Source organism: Chiloscyllium plagiosum, unplaced genomic scaffold, assembly GCF_037043375.1.
Source record: "Chiloscyllium plagiosum isolate Xiang-an unplaced genomic scaffold, Cpla_swu_hap1 HiC_scaffold_12, whole genome shotgun sequence".
NCBI classification, from domain to species: domain Eukaryota; kingdom Metazoa; phylum Chordata; class Chondrichthyes; order Orectolobiformes; family Hemiscylliidae; genus Chiloscyllium; species Chiloscyllium plagiosum.
Genome location: NW_028270150.1, coordinates 8,529,395 through 8,542,922, shown reverse-complemented (window position 1 = coordinate 8,542,922; position 13,528 = coordinate 8,529,395). Strand labels below are relative to the sequence as shown.

Below are 13,528 nucleotides of genomic sequence, written 5' to 3'. Positions count from 1 at the left end.
AAGCTGCAAGGGATCAATGCTTGGAGGTACTCATTTATTATATTACAACGTGGTGTGTTATATAGTTCACTCAGGGATTCCAAGTTGCTGTGGCAATGTATACATTTACCAGGGGAAGGTGATGGCCTAGTGGTGATATCACCAGAACATCAACACAGAAACTCGGTTAATATTCTGGGGACCTGGCTTTGAATCCGGCCTCGGTGGCACCTGGAATTAAAAGTCTAATGGTGATTGCTGTCATTGGAACCCATCTGGTTCATTAATGTCCGTTAGGGAAGGAAATCTGATGCCCATACCTGGTCTGGCCTACATGTGACTCCAGACCCACAGCAATGTGGTCACTCTTTACTGCCTTCTGGGGAATTTACATTTCGGTTTTATTGCCACGTGTACTAAAGTACGGGGTACAAGAGTTATAGTGCAACAGGTTTTTTTGGAAGCACTAGCTTTCAGAATACTGCTTCTTCAGCAGGTGACTCGTGGGGCAAGATCATAAGACACAGAATTTATAGCAAAAGATCACAGTGTCATGCATTTAAACATTTTCATTGCATAAGACTGATCTTTTGCTATAAAGACCTCATTTTATGATCCTGCCCCACTAGTTGCCTGATGAAGGAGCAGCACTCTGAAAGCTAGTGCTTCCAAATAAACCTGTTGGACTATAACCTGGTGTTGCATGACTTTTAACTTTGCCCACCCTAGTCTAACAATGGCACCTCCATAACACAAGAGGACAGTGAAAAGTGTACAATGTCACCGCACACAGCACCATCTTGTACCTAGTTACAAAATCTTAGTGACAGAAATAACAAAAATAGAAATAAGTTGAAACGTTCAGCACTACAGTCTTCTTTGCTGTCGAAAAGTAGAAAAAAATAAACAAATAAAATTAAAATGTCAATAAGTGTTGGCCTGGCCAGTGATACCATCATCTCCTGAAACATGAGGAAAAGTAAGTTGAAGCCTGGGCTTACAGTTCGTGAAGGCTCCAATTTCCTTTCCACCATGTGGCTGTCCAGGATCTCTCCCAATCTTTGTGCCTGTTGTCAATGTCACAGGATTTCCACTTGGCCACATGTTCGATGGGGCAGTGAGTGCTTGCCTGGGACATGAACCCAGTCCGTTTGGTTCAGATAGCCAGATCTTACTGCACCATTAAATAAAAAAACTAGTGAGATTGCAACATGAGACTTCCAGCCAGCAGGGGAGCATGTAGACAAGTTATTGTGAAACATTCGATTCAAGATAGCCAGTTCAAGATACACTGTTGGAATATTGCATGCAGTTCTGGTCTCCTTCCTATCAGAAGGATCTTGTGAAACTTGAAAAGGTTCAGAAAAAATTTACAAGGATGTTGCCAGGGTTGGAGGATTTGAACTATAGGGAGAGACTGAATTTTTTGGGGCTGTTTTCCCTGGAGTGTCAGAGGCTGAGGGGTGACCTTATAGAGGTTTATAAAATCATGAGGGGCATGGATAGGATAAATAGACAAGGTAGGGGAGTCTGGAACTAGAGGGCATAGGTTCAGCATGAGAGGGTAAAGATGTAAAAGACACCTAAGAGGCAACTTTTTCACGCAGAAAGTGGTACGTGTATGGAATGAGCTGCCAGAGGAAGTGGTGAAGGCTGGTACAATTACAGCATTTAAAAGGCATCTGGATAGATATATGAATAGAAAGGGTTAGGGGCATATGGGCCAAGTGCTGGAAAATGGGACTAGATTAGTTTAGGATACCTGGTTGGCATGGACGAGTTGGACTGAAAGGTCTATTTCTGTGCTGTGCATCTCTCTGACGCCATGACTCTGTACCAGAATTCACCAAGACACCAAGTAAAATTTCATCTGGCAGGAATTTCTTCTGGATCTCTTTCCATACCTGTACCTTGTGTGGTGGGAGGAATTCCATAACTCGGGGATCCAATCTTTTTAAACAACCCGTAGCAGTTCCGCGGAGACTACCGGGGTCCAGGGCAACTCCAGTCTGGTGCACAGAGTTTCAGCAACACATCGCTAGCCCTCTGTGATCAGTACCCTCCTGCAAGGGGCACCAGACCAACAGATTCAACCAGAACCATTTCCTTTGTCCTCCCCTTTCCCCCTCCAGGTGTTCAAACAGGGGCCTGTATCTGCAATATTACCAGCAAGGTGTTCAATCTTCAGAACCCAAGCCCCCCCAATGTGGGGGGTGCAGGTGTTGGCTTTAAAGAAGTGCTGGCAGTAGTGGAGGGAATCTTGTTAAACCTTTCACTGCTTAAGTTTTCAAAATCCCTGCCTCCGGCTCCCTGAGCTGGGAACGGCTGGTTCAATGAACAGCCTGTGCCTTCGACAGATCCCAGAGGCAGTCTCGGCTGATCCGGAAATATCGAGGTCACCGTGAGAAAGATGGCTGGCTCCAGAACAAGCTTCTAGGTAGACAGGCAAGAGGCTGGAAGAGCACAGCCAGGCAGGCAGCATCAGGAGGTGGAGGAGTTGCGGGTGTAACCCTTCTTCAGGACTGGGAGTGGGTGTGGGGGCAGCTGCAGATAAAGGGGGTGGCGGGTGCAGGGTGGTGAGGTGGGGGTTGGTGAGAAGGCAGAATTTTTCAAGACGCTGGCCGTCAAGTCTTGCATATGTGGCTGACCAGGACTGATGTCTCAACTAAAAGACAGTGTTTCTACATGCTCTCTATGTCTCGATTTGGAGTGTGGGCCCAGAATCTGGAACAGGACAGTGATGCAGAATTGACCGTGGTATCCCACAGCACATGCAGGAAATGTGAGTGACTGTCTGAGCTATGTTACTGTAAGTTTCTAAATGGTGGGAAAAGTGAGTGGAAGAAACAGACGTGCTGAAAAACAATCACAATTATTGACCTGTTTGGCCTCTGTATTCCAAGAATCCGCCGAAAGGTCAAGGAATTCTAATTCCTTATAACACCCCAACATATTTGGAGCTGCCATGGGTGATGGACAGAGGCAGGTGGTTGGCCAATGGTAAGCCAAACAGGAAGCATCAAAGAATGGTCATGACATTGGAAGGGGATGGGGTGAAGTCAGGATAGGGTCAAAGATCAGAGGTTGTGTCAAAGGCGCTCCAATAAATAGATTGTTGGAGTTCCTTTCAAAAGTTTCAATTTCTTGCAATAAGAGTCATAGACGAAGTCACATCGTTGTGGTAAATTAGCATTCAATTGATCACGGCTGTCCCTTTCTCAAGAATTTAATTTCTCTCCACTCCTTCAGAAGTAAAGTCCTGCAGCTCTGTCACGGGAGCTCACTGTCACACATTGCACCAGGGGTGTGCCCAAATCTCCTTGACCACATTTCTGGTCCCAGCCCAAACCCCTCCTCATGTGACCCAGTGCCAAACAATTGTTTGCCCACATTTTTGACATGTACCCTCAACTGGTTTGATATTTCTACAGGATGGCAGTGGTCTGATGTTAATGTTACTGAACAAAACATCCGAAAGCCCAGGGCAATGCTTTGGCAGATAGTTTCAAATATCTGATCAATTTCCACCAGTACAGTGCTCCAGTGTTACACAGTGACAGACCTGTCCCCACCAGTACTGTACCCCAGTGTTGTACAGAGATATACCTGTCTCCACCAGTACTGTACCCCAGTGTTACACAGTGACAGACCTGTCCCCACCAGGACTGTACCTCAGTGTTATACAGTGACAGACCTGTCCCCACCAGGACTGTACCCCAGTGTTACACAGTGACAGACCTGTTCCCACCAGGACTGTACCCCAGTGTTACATAGTGACAGACCTGTCCCCACCAGTACTGTACCCCAGTGTTACACAGTGTCAGACCTGTCCCCACCAGTACTGTACCCCAGTGTTACACAGTGACAGACCTGTCCCCACCAGAACTGTACCCCAGTGTTACACAGTCACAGACCTGTCCCCACCAGTACTGTACCCCAGTGGTACACTGTGACAGACCTGTCCCCACCAGTACTGTACCCCAGTGTTACACAGTCACAGAACTGTCCCCACCAGTACTGTACCCCAGTGTTACACAGTGACAGACCTGTCCCCACCAGTACTGTGCCCCAGTGTTATAGTGACAGACCTGTCCCCACCAGTACTGTACCCCAGTGTTATACAGTGACAGACCTGTCCCCACCAGTACTGTACCCCAGTGTTATAGTGACAGACCTGTCCCCACCAGTGCTGTACCCCAGTGTTATACAGTGACAGACCTGTCCCCACCAGTACTGTACCCCAGTGTTATACAGTGACAGACCTGTCCCCACCCCAGTACTGTACCCCAGTGTTACACAGTGACAGACCTGTCCCCACCAGTGCTGTACCCCAGTGTTACACAGAGACAGACCTGTCCCCTTCAGTACTGTACCCAGTGTTATACAGAGACAGACCTGTCCCCACCAGTACTGTACCCAGTGTTATACAGTGACAGACCTGTCTCCACCAGTACTGTACCCCAGTGTTATACAGTGACAGACCTGTCCACACCAGTACTGTACCCCAGTGTTATACAGTGACAGACCTGTCCCCACCAGTACTGTACCCCAGTGTTACACAGTGACAGACCTGTCCTCACCAGTACTGTACCCCAGTGTTATACAGTGACAGACCTGTCCCCACCAGTACTGTACCCCAGTGTTATACAGTGACAGACCTGTCCCCACCAGTACTGTACCCCAGTATTGTACAGTGACAGATGTGTTCTCAGCTATTCTTTCTTTCAGTGTTGTAGATTATCTTGCTAGTTTTGTAGACAGAACAGATCTGAGCAATTTTCAGGAATGAGACTGGGAACATGCTGCTGGTTTTCTGTAGTTGGCCATGGTGTGTAAACCCTTCAATGTCTCCTGCAGTGAGTCTGAAGGAGCTCAGTGCCTGTAGTGTGAAGCTGCTGTTCACAATCCACTGAGAATGAAGATGAGTCACAATATAATAGGCTGATGACACAAATGTCCTGAACTGCGCTGGGAACCATTAACTAGCTGCATTTCCCAAAACACTTAACAGTGACCAGAATCTCACAGTCTCTCCAACAGACACAGTAATTACTGTAGTACAAATCACTTCCTCCAACCAGACAATTCCTTTGGAATCAATCAGCCTCCAGCCAGACATCCCACTCCTATCAACCTCACTAAATCAAAAGAGCACAAGCCTTGCTCAGTCTTTGGAAAGGTTTATTCCTGTCGCCGTGCAAATTGTAAACCTCACTATCACCTCTGCTTCCTCCCCCAAACTCAGTAATCAGCCGGATCCACTGAGAATCCAAACTGACAGTTCATCATAGAATTCCGACATAGTGGTAGCATGCTATTTGGTCCACTGAGTTACCACAGCATCCTCCCCAAATCCACCCCATTAACGTCTCTCTCTAACCCTGCATTTCCCATGTCTAATTCACCTAACCTGCACATCACCAGACACTACGGGCAATTTAGCTTGGCCAACTCACCTAACCTGCACATCTTTGGACTGTGGGAGGAAACCGGAGCACCCAGAGGAAACCCACGCAGACACGGGGAGAATGTGCAAACTCCACACAGAGAGTCATCCGAGGTTGGAATTGAACCCAGGTCCCTGGAGCTGTGAGGCAGCAGGGCTAACCACTGAGCCACTGACCACAGTTTTCACCCTCAACTGAATCAGATGAGAATCCTTTGGCATTCCAGTTACATCGTCAGCCTTCAACCGTTCGAAACCACTAAAGGTTTTAAAAATGAACATGGAACTCATGTGGTCTTAAAAGAAAGAGTTAGAAATAGCTCTGAGAGCGAAAGAGATCCATGGGTGTGCGGAGGCAAAAAGCAAGTAACAATAGGCGATTTGCCTCATACAAATTGCTGGGGAAGTATTGTAATCGATTATTAATGAAACAATAGCAGAATAATTTGGAAAATCATCATCTAATCAAGCAGAGCGAGCATGGTCCGATGAAAGGGAAATTGTGTCTGACTAATTTATTCGAGTTTCTCAAGGAGCTCTCAACCAGAGTGGATAGAGGGGAGCCTGTGGACATGTGGTAGTTGGACTTCCAGCAGGCATTCAATAACATACCTCAAGAAAGGTTACTTTTTAAGATAAGAGCCTATAGTGTTGGAGGTAGTACATTGGGGTGGATAGAGAGTTGGCTGATGGGTAGGAAACAGCGAGTGGTGATAAGGGATTCCCTTTCAGGTGGGTGACCAGTGAAGTTTCACAGGGATCGGCACTGGGACTCCAACAGTTGACAATATACATTAATAACTCGGGGACAGGAAATGCAAAATTGTTACAGTGTGGAAGGAGGACATTCAGCCCATCGTGCCTGCACTGCCCCTTCAACTGCACCACAGCAAAAATGAATACCTTCATTGGGCAAAGGGAGAGAGGCAGGAGGGTGTGTTATTACCTCAGGCCGATCCCTGCTTCATCCCCATATACTTGCACTTTATTCTTATTTCTATCTAAACGGTCACCAAACTGTGAATTTCCGAGGTGGAGGTTTCAAAACCCTGCCATTTCCCTCTTGATTTCCAAACTTCAGACTTGCTCTCATTAAAAAAGTAATAACAGTCTGAGCAGAAGCTGCTGCTTCTGACCTTAGGGCAGCTTTGTGGCTTTTCAGATGACTTCTTCAGAAAGGTTGGGATTGATCACAAATTTTGCTTCATGTTTGATGGGGTGCCCAGGATAATACAAAGTTTACTGCAGATGGAAGAAATTAGTAGTAGCAGCAGTCTGTACTATCCACAAGATGTACTGCAGAAATTCACCAAAGATCCTTAGAAAGCATCTTCCAAACACACGACCATTTCCATCTGGAAGGCCAGCAGATGCATGGGAACACACCCCCTGCAAGTTCTCCGAACCATGCACTATCCTGATTTGGAAATATATTTCCGTTCCTTCACTGTCGCTGGGTCAAAATCCTGGAATTCCTTCCCTAAGGGCATTGTGGGTCAACCTACAGCACATGGACTGCAGTGGTTTCAAGAAGGCAGCTCACCCCCACTTTCTCAAGGGGCAACTAGGGATGGGCAATAAATGCTGGGCCCAGCCAGAGACATTCAGGGCCCAAAATGGAGAGGGTTGGGGAGACATAATTTCCCACACATAAGTGAACAAAAACAGTTAGTTGTTGTCACATCCTCCTGCACCTCTCTCTTTGATCACTGAAGCTGTTCATTTTTCCTATGGCACAATTATGCTTAGAATGGTCACCGTGTACACTTTGAGGCTTCAGAGCAATGATTGAGGCAATTCAGAGAAGGTTTACTCAGCTGATCCCAGGTATGGATGGACTGCCTTTTAAAGTGATGTTGAGTACTGGATGTAGATTTGCTCGCTGAGCTGGAAGGTTCGTTTTCAGACATTTCGTCCCCATACCAGGTAGCATCATCAGTGAGCCTCCAGATGAAGGTTGTCATTCAGAGGCTCACTGAAGATGTTACCTGGTATGGTGACGAAACATCTGAAAATGAACCTTCCAGCTCAGCAAGCAAACCTACATCCAGAACCTCAACCTGACCTACAAGTCTTTTCAAAACTCACTGATGTTGAGTACGTTGGACCTGTACTCATTGGCATATTGAACAATCAGAGACAACATGATTCAAACAGACAAGATTCTTGGGGGACTTGACAGAGTAGATGTGGAAAGATTACTTCCTCTTGCGGGAGATTTGAGGACAAAAGGTCATAATATTTATAAGGTGTTGCACATTTCAGATAGGAATCTCTTCATTCAGAAAATCGTGAATCTATGAAATTATTTTCTGCAGAGGGCTGTTGAGGCTGGGTCACTAAGGACAGGCAGTTCCCAGGGCGCAAGCAGGTTCTGTTCTTGAGTCCATTCACAAGTTGATCTGTACTCGAGTTGGAATGCAGTGCAGGATGATATAAAATTCCATTCACAAGTATGAAGAAGCATTCACATGAATGATCTTTAAAATTACACCCTTGTACAGGATTGTGCTCATAAGAATGATCGATCCTTAGTCAAACCCTCATAAATTGGGAACTCGAATTCAAGGCTGAAACAGGCACATTTTTAATCAATAAGGGAATCAAGGATTACGGGGAAAGATCAGGAAAGTGGAATTAAGAATAATCAAATCAATCATGATCTCATTGAATGGCAGAGCAGACGTTAGATTAGATTAGATTAGATTACTTACAGTGTGGAAACAGGCCCTTTGGCCCAACAAATCCACACCGATCCTCCAAACAGCAACCCACCCAGACCCATTCCCCTACATTTACCCCTTCACCTAACACTACGGACAATTTAGCATGGCCAATTCACCTAACCTGCACATTTTTGGACTGTGGGAGGAAACCGGAGCACTCGGAGGAAACCCACGCAGACACGGGGAGAACGTGCAAACTCCACCCAGACAGTTGCCTGAGGCGGGAATTGAACCCGGGTCTCTGACGTTGATGGGCTGAATGGCCTACTTCTGTTGTCTCTGTGTTTCTAAAATCACGAAACTGCATTATCCCCATCTCCCTTGATGTTTTGCAAAGGTAGAAATCTATCAATCTCAGACTTCAATGACTGAGCCTCCAGCGTATAGAATATCAAAGGTTCACCACCCACTGAGTAAAGAAATTTCTCCTCATTTCAGTCCTGAATGGCTTGCCTTTAATGTCCCTGGGTTCTAAAACCCCAGAGCAACACCCTCGCACCTGCATCTACCCTGTCCATTCCTGTCAGAATTTTGTGTATGTGAATGAGATCTCAACTCTCTCATTATTCAAAATTCCAGGGAATGTATACCCCGTCTATATCACTTCATAAGACCAGGCCAGGGAGTTGGAGTAGTGTAGTGGTAACGTCGCTGGATTAATAATCTAGAGATGCAGGCAAGTGTTCTGGGGGGGCATGAGCTCAAAGTGCACCATGGAAGCTGGTAGAATATCAATTCACTAAATAAACCTAGTCTTAGTAAATGTGACTGTTAAACTAACATTGATTGTTGGTTAAAAACCCATCTGGTTTCTTAAGTAAAGGAAGGAACTCTGCTATCCTTACCTGGTCTGGCCAACATGTGGCTCCAGGAGAAAGTGAGGACTGCAGATGCTGGAGATCAGAGTCGAGAGTGTGGTGCTGGAAAAGCGCAGCAGGTCAGGCATCATCCGAGGAGCAGGGGAATCAACGATTCGGGCATAAACCTAGTTTCCTGATGAAGGGCTTATTCCTGAAACGTTGACTCTCATGTTCCTCGGACGCTGCCTGACCTACTGTGCTTTTCCAGCACCACACTGTTGACTACATGTGACTCCAGACTCACAACAATGCGGTTGCCTCTTAACTGCCCTTGGAAATGGCCAAGCAAGACCTTCAGCGGGATAGACCTTACCAGGGATGCTTGCACCCCGTGAAATGTTAATGCAAGACTCCCATTCACACCTACTGACCAACCTGTAACTATGGAGTGCCTTTTAACTTAATAAAAATCACCCCAGGGTTCAAGAGGGTTGGGAAACAGAATTTGACACTGAGCCATACATTAGAAGGTCTTAAAACAGGTGTCCAAAAAGTGTAGTCAGGGCAGCTGGAGCATCTGATGGGCAGCAAAGCCTGGTACACAGGTTGGCAAACCTAAAGACGTAATTTACGTATTGGAGGGGCAACCGATGTATGGTGGTGGATCGATTCAAATCGGAAAACACAGGAGGCCAGAATTAGATTGATCTTGAAGGAGATTAAAGGAATGGGAAGGGGTGAGGGAACAGAGAGATTCGGAAACAGCGATGAGAATTTGAAAAGTGTAACATTGGGAGGGATTCTGACTATTCGAGCTTTTAATTATTCGCCATAATCAGGGCAGCACTTAGGGTAAGGGGAGGAACGTGAAAACTCGAGGTTTTAACTGTGGGACTCTGCTTTATTCACTTGATTTGGAGATGCCGGTGTTGGACTGGGGTGTACAAAGTTAAAAATCACACAACACCAGGTTATAGTCCAACAGGTTTAATTGAAGGAGCGACGCTCCTTCATCAGGTGGTTGTTGAAGATGCAGCGTTCCGAAATCTAGTGCTTCCAATTAAACCTGTTGGACTATAACCTGGTGTTGTGTGATTTTTAACTTTATTCACTTGATGTTTTCAAGCCACAGACAACAGGGAATAAATCTTCATTGTGATATCACAACACATCAAAGCTCAAACGATGCATCACTTCTGACGACAGGCTGCAGGCTCTGACCATTCTTCTGGAGTGATTCAGCTGGCAAAATGCACGTTTGCCGATGAACATCGCAAACAGACTGGGTCAAGGCCCTGAGGCTGCAGTGATTTATTCTCAATGTTCCTGGTTAAATGAGTCACAGTATCTCTGACAGGATATTATCAGTCATGGACAATTGGCTGTGTCAAAGGATGTGTTCACATTGTGCAGCACCTCATTACTCTCCTCACATGAGGGAGACACCTCTTGGAGAGTTTGAGCGATAATGCGGCTGAATTGCTTCGCTCCTCAACCCCAACTTTCCAGTTTAGGTTGAACCCATCCCTTCACCCCTCCTCCACCTTAGCCATTGTCTTTGTTAAAGATTCTTCAGTTTGCCCTCGATAGCTTGGACAATCTCAGCAGACTGCTTTAAGACAGCTCACTCATCGAGCTGGGAAAGGAACCCGAGGAAGGGAAAATTCGTGTCCTTCTGCCCAGTCTGACACCTTTGCAGAAACCCAACACGCTATCGCAGAGAGGGTGTGGGCCTAATGATAAGCTTTCTACAACACGGCTGAGGCGGGCAACTCTCTGACACAGGATGGAGCCCTCAAAACATGACCACCACTGACACTGGCTCTAATCTGAAACGCAATGCAACAATCGACACTGTCTTCGAGAGTGAAGCAGCAACAAAACTCATTGAGCAGCTCAGACAAAACAAGAAAACTATCCTCAATCAGAGCTGAAAATGTTTTGCTGGAAAAGCGCAGCAGGTCAGGCAGCATCCAAGGAGCAGGAGAATCGACGTTTAGGGCATGAGCCCTTCTTCATTCCTGCTGCACTGCAGCATCTCACCAAAGATCCTCAGGCAGCACCTTCCAAACCCACAGCCACTTCCACCTGGAAGGACAAGAGCAGCAGATAGATGGGAACACCACCAAGTTCACCTCCAAGTCACTCGCCATCTTGACTTGGGAACATAACGCCATTCCTTCAGTGGAAATCTCTTCCTCAGGGCATTGTAGGTCAGCGTATGGACTGCAGCGGTTCAAGAAGGCAGCTCACCCCCACCTTCTCAAGGGGCAACTAGGGACGGGCAATAAATGCTGGGCCCAACCAGTTGTGTCCATGTCTAAAGCATGGATTTAGAACAATCTTTCCATATAACTAACGGGATGATTGAATATTCTATGCAGATAGTAGGCCCATTAATAGAATTGTCACGAGAGTAAGAGAAATACAATTTCTCAAAGTCAATCTAGCCCAGTGTATCCTTCCTCCTCCAGTGACTCGGCACACTCCCACTCTCCTGAACTCAATGAGTTCCCTCTCTCTGCCGACCTCTGTTATTTCATTTCCCTAGCCTCAGTGCTTCCATTCTCTCTTCTCTCCTGGCTGTTTGGGAGGCTCAGTAGTCACTATCTTCCTGCATCATCAGTTCAATACAGACCTTGATCCAGTGATAGACACAGGATTAGCCATTCCGTAATCTCCCACTTGCTGTTACACCAAGGCATGAGCCTGCTTTTTCTGAAAAGACTGAACAAAAAGGGACATTTTCCTCTGGATCAATCATCACTCTTACTTTAGTCTTACGAAAATTGGACCACAACTCAATTGATTTGGTGAACTTCTCCCTGCAGTGTCCAGGCAGATGCGATAATGAGGTGGGTTTGCTCCAACAATCGATAGTTATCAAGTGTTTTGAGCAGATTGTGTCAAAGTGTCATTTGTACTCTCTTGTTCCACGTATTGATTAGTTACAGCTTCCTTATCAAGTGCACAACATGGTGGATGATGCTGTTCTGCCCTGGTCCCCTTGATCCATAAGCACAAAGATAGATCCAACAACATGTTCACGTTACCTTCATCAATTTCTCTTTAACTATTAAGGCCATGTGATTATTTAATCTAATTGGGAAATTTTAAGATCCTAATATGAGTCCTAATCTACTTTTGAAACATAGATATATAGAAACTAGGAGCAGGAGTAGCCATTCGGCCCTTCGAGCCTGCTCCCCCATTCAATATGATCACAGTTGATCACCTAACTCAGTCCCCTGCTCCTGCTTTTCCCATTGATTCCTTTAGCTGTAAGAACCTCAGATTACAATGGGATCTTGACCAGCTGGGCCAATGGGCTGAGTGGCAGATGGAGTTTAATTTAGGTAAATGCGAAGTGCTGCATTTTGGGAAAGCAAATTAGAGCAGAACTTATACACTTAACGGTAAGGTCTGAGGGAGTGTTGCTGAACAAAGAGACCTTACAGTGTGTTGTCATAGCTCCTTGAAAGTAGAGTCACAGGTAGATAGGATAGTAAAGAAGGCGTTTGGTATGCTTTCCTTTATTGGTCAGAGTATTGAGTACAGGAGTTGGGAGGTCATGTTGCAGCTGTACAGGACATTGCTTAGGCCACTTTTGAAATGTTGCGTGCAATTCTGGTCTGCTACCTATCGGAAGGATATTGTGAAACCTAAAAGGGTTCAGAAAAAATCTACAAGGATGTTGCCAGGGTCGGAGGGTTTGAACTATAGGCAGAGGTTGAACAGGCTGGGGCTGTTTTCCCTGGAACGTTGGAGGCTGAGGGGTGACCTTATACAGGTTTGTAAAATCATGAGGGGCATGGATAGAGTAAATAGACAAGGTTTTTTCCCTGGGGTGGGGGAATCCAGAACTAGAGGGCATAGGTTTAGGGTGAGAGGGGAAAGATATAAAAGGGACCTAAGGGGCATTTTTTTCACACAGACAGTGGTGCATGTATGGAATGAGCTGCCAGATGAAGTGATGGAGGCTGGTACAATTACAGCATTTAACAAGCATCTGGATGGGTATGTGAATAGGAAGGGTTTGGAGGGATATGGTCCAAGTGCTAGCAAATGGGACTAGATTAGATTGGGATATCTGATTGGCATGGAGGAGTTGGACCGAAGGGTATGTTTCTGTGCCGTACATCTCTATGACTCTATGACTATATCTAACCCCTTCTTGAAAATACCAACATTTTTTTACCTCAACCCCTCTCTGTGGCAGAGAATTCCACGGGTTTCCCACTCTCTGGTGAAGATATCCCTCCTCAACTCAGTCCTAAATGGCCACCCAGTACATCCTTAGACTGTGAACCCTGGTTTTGAATTCAGAATTTAGAATTTTATAGGTTTCTGTGAGATCCTCCCTCATCCTTCTAAACTCCAGTGAATATCGTCCTAACCGATCCAATTCCTGCTCAGTCCTACCATTCCAGGAATCAGTCTGGTAAATCGTAACTGTACTCCTTCCATCATCATAACATCCTTCCTCTGGTGAGGAGACTAAAACTGCATACAACACTGCAGGTGCGGCCTCACTAAGACCCTGTACAATTATAGCAAGGCATCCCTGCTCCTGTACT

The 13,528-nt window shown here is 46.0% G+C and overlaps 1 protein-coding gene across 5 annotated transcripts in view; it reads right to left on the bottom strand.

Moving 5' to 3' along the window:
• robo1 (roundabout, axon guidance receptor, homolog 1 (Drosophila)) overlaps window positions 1–13,528 on the bottom strand; it is a 768,177-nt gene that overhangs the window by 215,884 nt on the left and 538,765 nt on the right. The window lies entirely within an intron of this gene.